The sequence below is a fragment of the Petaurus breviceps genome, unplaced genomic scaffold (assembly GCF_028583685.1).
Source record: "Petaurus breviceps papuanus isolate PSGF00001 unplaced genomic scaffold, PetGlider_PUasm1.0 188, whole genome shotgun sequence".
NCBI lineage: Eukaryota > Metazoa > Chordata > Mammalia > Diprotodontia > Petauridae > Petaurus > Petaurus breviceps.
In genome coordinates, this window is record NW_027185804.1 from 18,385,248 (window position 1) to 18,392,209 (window position 6,962).

The 6,962-nt window shown below is 41.8% G+C and overlaps 1 pseudogene; it reads left to right on the top strand.

Moving 5' to 3' along the window:
• The first annotated feature begins 478 nt into the window (after positions 1 to 478).
• On the top strand, positions 479 to 2,457 carry LOC138163794 (nucleic acid dioxygenase ALKBH1 pseudogene; annotated as a pseudogene).
• The last annotated feature ends 4,505 nt before the right edge of the window (positions 2,458 to 6,962 follow it).

A 6,962-nucleotide genomic window follows, 5' to 3' on the forward strand; every position in this document is an offset into this window, starting at 1 on the left:
AACAAATATATAGAGGTTCTGAACCTTCCTCCAACACTGTAAATTCTTTACAACGGGAATTAGATTGATGAGACATTGGAAATGCAGAACCTGAATGCATGTGTGGAGGCTCCTAGAATTCCCATCCCTACTATTGTACTTGGGAAAGAGTTCCTGTCAGGCTTAAGACTTTCCAGGAAGACCATTTAGTCGTTGTGTTTGTCCCTCACTTTGAAAGAGGACCATGTCATGAGGGAAATGATGACATGACTTTCAGTTGACTTGGATTTGAGTGAGGGAGGGCTCCTCAAGGTCACCAGCCTCACTTTCTCCTCCAGAGCCATCTTGATCCAGTGACCAGATATTCATTAGGATGATTGGAGATGGCACAGTATGCAATGGGAGACCTTGGTCCTTTTAGGCTAAGGCCTTTTCATGTACTCACTTAGAGTAAGCTAATGCCCATTCAGTGAATAGGTGTCTTTAAGAAGTGAGTCGGATGGGAACGATGGGGAAGATGGTGGCGTTGGTCACCGAGCCGGGGGACGATGCTTTTTGGAAACTCTTCCGTTTCTACCGGCAGAGCCGCCCCGGGACCACCGATCTGGGGGAAGTGATCGACTTCATGCGGGCTTCCCCCGCGCGGGACAGCGGCCACAAGGTATTCAGGTCTCCACTAAGTGTGTCCTTGGTCAGTGAGCAAGATACGTATAGAGCAGGACTTCAGCCAGTCAACAAGTGGAAAGCCTATGGCTTAGAAGGCTATCCAGGATTTATTTTTATCCCAAACCCCTTCCTCCCAGGTTATCAGTGTCATTGGGTGAAACAGTGCCTTAAGCTTTACTCCCGGAAACCCAATGTCTGTAACCTGGACAAGCACATGGTTGCAGAAGAAACCCAGGATCTGTAGGGACAGAGCCAGGAGCTCCTGAGAAATAAAGATGTGAGCAAAAAGAGACCTCGAAGTTTGCTAGAAAAACTACGTTGGGTGACCCTGGGCTACCATTACAACTGGGACAATAAGACATATTCAGCTGATCACTACACTCCTTTCCCTCCAGACCTGGCTTACCTCTCAAAACAAGTGGCTGCTGCATGTGGATTTCAGGACTTCCAGGCTGAGGCTGGAATACTCAATTACTATAGATTAGATTCCACACTGGGGATCCATGTCGACAGATCAGAATTAGATCACACCAAGCCTCTCCTGTCCTTTAGTTTCGGACAGTCTGCCATCTTTCTTCTGGGTGGCCTCAAAAGAGATGAAGCCCCTACAGCCATGTTTATGCATAGTGGAGACATCATGGTGATGTCAGGATTCAGCTGTCTGTTGAACCATGCTGTCCCAAGAGTCCTCCCAAATTTTGATGGGACAAGCCTGCCGCATTGCCTGGAGGTACCACTCCCAGATTCTTTACCTGCAGGTTCAGTTGCAGAACCCTGTTCTGTGGAGGACTGGCAGGTGTGTGCCAATTATCTGCAAACAGCTCGAGTTAACATGACTGTGCGGCAAGTGTCGGCCACTGGCTGAGACTGGGAGGAAAAAGAAAAAGAGACCACAAGTGAAAGTTCTTGCCATCTTGATGATAAAAATCATGAAGCAAAGTGGCCCAGGATGAACCCTAATAGTTGAGATTTGGGCAACCCACTTAGGCAGGTCCTATAATCAACAGTCATAATTTGTATTGCCATGAGCTTCATCTGGAAAAACTGTGTGAATCTTTGACTAGAAAAAACAAGAAACAGAGACCAGTGCATCACTGATTGCACAAGGCCTGTGAAAACCTTTTGGGAAAAAAATACTGGTTTATAACACTTTTCTGAAGAGCTCACTTGTTCTTATCTTATAAGACTTGACACATGATACATATTTCTTACAAGCTCATAATCTTGAACTCAACCTAACTTATCGCAGTTGTCCATGGACATAGAAGATATTCCAAAAACAGTCTTCCCTTCATGGCTGCTCCTCTGCCATTATTTCTGATGATGATGGCACAGATAAATTATCATGTCTGTGGGACTTCTAGATGCTTTAGGCGTAGATCAACATTAATTGTTGGAGAGAGATTCACCCACTCTATCCAGGAACCACTGAGAAAAATATGACCCTGTACCATCCTTCATCCCATTTTCTTACCTCTTTAGATTACTCTTTGATTTCCCCTTCTATCTCTGCATTCCTGTTCTGGTTTTTGCAAAAGAGTGCACACACAAAACATGAAGCTGCAAATCTTATCCTCCAAAAAAAAAGAAATTAATCAGTAGCTATCTTTCTTGCCCAAGAGGGAAATATATTTATCTAAGTAAAGGAAACAGCAGGTTTCTTAAAAACACATTTTCTTTAGGTCTCCAAACTCTTTTCTATCCGCCTTTTAAATGCAGTTTTAATTGTTAGAGTGAAATTCCGAATCCCAGGGGTTTTCTGTCACTGTTTTCCCCATGAATAAACTGACTCTGTTTAAAAAAAAAAAAAAAGTGAGTCAAGGGATGGCCCCTTTAATTAGAAAAAAAGAAAAAAAATCAGGCTGGAAGGGGAAGACCCTCAGGGTTTCTGTTCCAAAGATAACAGTTACCATGGACATTCCCTCTAAGTTAAGTAGCCATGGGACAGTTGTTGCAGCCTATGCTAAGATCGACTGTATGGGTAGCAAGGGCAGCCACCAGTGGCAAGGAAGATAGCATCTGAAAACCTTATTGGCTAGTGAGAAGGTCACTAGTGAGAGAGATCCAACCTCCTGCACCTCCAACCAGTCTCTCCTTACTCCTGCCCATTGTTCCAGGCTGAACACTGATACTAATCTCTTTCTTACCTTTCTCTAACACATGGGCATAGGAAAGTCTGAATCATGTATGACAGAGGCTCCATGTAGAAGGTCTTCATCTATTCCTTTTCTTCTTTATTTTATGTTATATAAATTCCATGGCCATAAAAAGCCACTTCTCTGATGTCATGAAACCCAGGGCCATTACTTTGACTTCCACATCTTTGGAGGGTCTCTGGACAGAGATTTCTTTATGCTACCACAGTTCAACTCCGGCCTCAGACACTTGACACACTTGCTGGCTGTGTGACCTTGGGCAAGTCACTTAACCCTTCCAAAAAACAAAAACAGAACCTCTGCTGTAGGTGAGCCTCCTCAAGAACAGAAGAAGGTGAGTTCTTATTGGTTTGGATTTAGAGCCTCTCTTCACAATAGAATGTACCATCCTCTCCCTAGATGTTAGGTAGCCTTAACTCAATCTAGTCCTGGAATAATTTCAAGATGGACATTCTTCTCTCTCCCCCAATTGAGGAAACATAAAAAGTGGAGGTGGAATACAAGTCATGAGGAAGACTAAAAAATTTGGCTTGGAATGTGGTCTCCAGACTTTGGAGCTCTTTCCATCTCTGGCTCAAGACTTTGCTGTTTAAAATGTTGATCGAGTCAGTGTGGGAAAATCAAGAGTATGTTCTGAGGACTGGGTGAGTTAAGAGTTTTCATCCTCTAGAAGGTCAGGTAGCATTCCAAGTCCCAAATGCAATAAAGAGAAAACAGCAGAAAAAGTCCCTACCTTGCTTTCTCTTTTCTCCTGTGACTGTATCCTATAAATGGCAGCAGTCATTCCTTAGTGATTTTATTGTTAAAAAAAAAATTCAGGGGGTGGCCAGGTAGCACAGAGAGTAAGAGCACTTGAGACCTGGGGATAGAATCTGGGCTCAGACACTTAGCACCACACCCAGAAACCCCTGGCCATGTAACCTTGAGCAAGTTACTTAACCCCGATTGCTTAAAAAAAAAAATCAGAAGAAAATATGCCAGTATTGGGGGTTTAGGTGACACAGCAGATAGAGTACCAGAACAAGAGTCAGGAAAACTAATCTTTTTGAGTAAAATATGGCCCCAGACACTAGCTGTGTGATTGTGGGCAAGTCATTGAACCCTGTTTGCCTCAGTTTACTCATCTGTAAAATGAGCTGAAGAAGGAAATGTAAAACCATTCTAGTATCTTTGTCAAGAAAACCCAAATGGGGTCACAGAGAGTTGGCCACAGCTGAAAAATGACTGAATTACAACAACACCAACATAGTACAATGGTAAGAATGTCAGTTCTGAAGTCAGAGGTCCTGGGCTCAAATCCTCTCTCTGATATTTCCTCCTGCTATGACATTGGATAATATCACTAAGTTTTCTCACTTATAAAATGAAGGATCTACACCAGATAGCTTATGACTATGGTTTCTTCTGGTTCTAGAACAATGGTCCTTTTGGACTCTTACCCTATGATTCTAATCCCTTAGTTCAATCCCCACCTTTTACTGATAAGAAAAATGAGGCCCAGACAACTTGAGTCATTTCAGCTTTCCTAGATGATGAATAACAGATTGGATATTCACAGAATCACAGAATTGGCTAGTTGGAAGGGATGCCAGCAGTCACCTAATTCATCCCATACATGAAAGGAAGAGCTCCCACTATAACACATTCACTGGGTGATCATCTGGCTCATGTTTGAAGGCTTCCAAGGAGGTGGCTCACACAGCCTTTCAAAGCAGTCGATCCTATAGTTAGACAGTTCTAATATTTAGGAAATCATATCCTTAAACCCAATTATAGTTTTGAACCCATGCCTTCTGAATAGAAAGCTATTTTTTCTTCTACTGTACCACAGCTGCCTCCATCTGGAGGCATTTGAAATCTCAGTTTTAAATTTCCAATGTTCTTGAACATTTGGTAGGTTAGGTTCTTCCCATTTCTATGACAGATTATTCATAAGCACGAGTATATTTCTGCATAACTTTCTGTCTCTTGTCACCAAAAAGTCTCAGCTGGGCTTGACTTTATGAATATTACTAATAGAAGTGACATAAGCTCAGAGTATGAATATTCTCTTTTAGGCCCCAGGAGAAATAGCTGGTATCAGTTTGACCGTCCTGTGAAAGGCTAGCCGATGACATCACTGCATTCCATAAATGGGGATGTCACTTCACGAACTCTTTTCTCAATGCCAAGAAATTAACTCAAAATATTTTTCTTCAGATAAGTGAACATGCTTGTCATGGCATACTTATGCCTGTTAAGTCTTTCTATGAAATATCTCATGGAGGAATATGTAAATATTTTGACTGTTCATGCCGTGCATTGCAGTCTTCCTGGGATGACACATGGTTTTCCCTGCACGAAGCGGGCAGCGGGGGGATGGCAAAGTCTTGTTAACGCTTAAACATTTTTAGTCAATGGAGCCACACACAAGTGAAGTTTTTTTAAAAAGGAGGAAAAAAACCCACCGTGGATTTATGTAAATGTCAGAGCAGATGAATATATGCCTTCATCTAATTGGTGCCCTTGGAGTGCTAGACTCTGACTCTGACTGAGATAGACTCTGAGTTCATGGTACATCTTGTTTCCATACCTTCTTTTTCTGACCTTGTTTCCATACCTTCTTTTTCTGACAGTAGAAAAATAAACTAATGTTTGGAAGAAGAACCCTTTGCTAAATATATATTAGCAGAGACCTTGCAAAAGCAGATAGTTCTTTAAGTAATTCCTCCTTCTGTCTTACATTGTTGAGCTTAGCTTCTCCAACAGCCAAAACATCTGTGATCTCATCTATGTGGATGTCCCTTCCAGAGGATACAGATGGGAACCAGTCCACAGCAGTTCCTTCTTACCCATATCAACAACAATGAAGAATGAGCTTTGTTAAGTAACTTCAATGAATGCATCAAGACCTATGCTAGGCAGATAGTGACACCGATACAAAGAATGGTATATTTCCTCTTCCTCTACAATGGTATTACATTGTGATGCAGGAGAAAAGAAATCTATTGGAAATATATACAACACAAATACAAAGTAAATAAATACAAAATAGATAGTCAAATATAAGGTAGTTTTAGTAGGGAGGGCACTGACATTTGGGGCTTGGGATCACTAAAGACTTTCTGCAGAAGTTAGTGCTTTAGTTAGACCTTAAAGGGAGAAAGATTTCTATGAAGAAGTCAGGAGGGAGTGCATTCCAGTTTAGAGCAAATGCAAGGCCACAGAGATGGGACATGGAATGACATGGTTGAGGACCAGAGAGAAGGCAAATTTGTTTGGATTGTGGAATACAGAAGGAAATGCAATGTCCAATAAGGCTCTAAATCAGGAGTGGGGAATCTGTGGCCTCAAGGCCTCATGTGGCCCTCTAGGTCCTCAAGTGAGGCCCATTGACTGAATCAGTGAAACCTAAATGTAGGCTGAAGTCAGGTTGTGTATTTAGAAGCTAAATAAGGAAATTTATATTTGATTCCAGAGGCAATAGGAAACATCTGCAGTTAACTAAGTACCAGAGTCAGATGGTCAGATCTATTCCTGTTTAGCCATGTCCTACTCTTAATGACTCTATTTACAGTCTTCTTGGCAAATATATTGGAGTAGATTGTCATTTACTTCTCCAGTTTATTTTACAGATGAGGAAACTGAGGCAAAGTTAAATTACTTGCCCAGGTCCTATAACCAGTAAGTATCTGAGACTAGATTTGAACTTCCTTCTTCCAAGTCCTGTGCTCTATCCACTATGATACCTTGCTGCTCTGGGTAGATCTGTGATCAAGGAAAATTACATTGTCAGCAATATGTAGGAATGACTGGAGTGGCAAGAACCTTGAGGCGGGGAGATCAATCAGGAGGCTGTTGCAATAATCTTGGGGAGAGGTGATAAAGTCCTGAACAAAGGTGGTAGTTGTGTGAATGGAGAGAATGGGTCAGATAGGAGAGATGCTGTGAAGAAATGCCAAGATTTGCCAACCACATGGATATCTTGGGTAAGGAATAGTCATTTAACCTTTGTTTATAGCACCTACCTCCCAGGGTTGCTGTGAGAATCAAATGACATGGAAATTGCAAGGTGATTAGCACAGTGCCTGTCATGTAAAAATTGCTACATGTATTATTATACTTAATCATTACTATCATCATCATCATCATCATCATCATCATCATCATCATCATCATCAT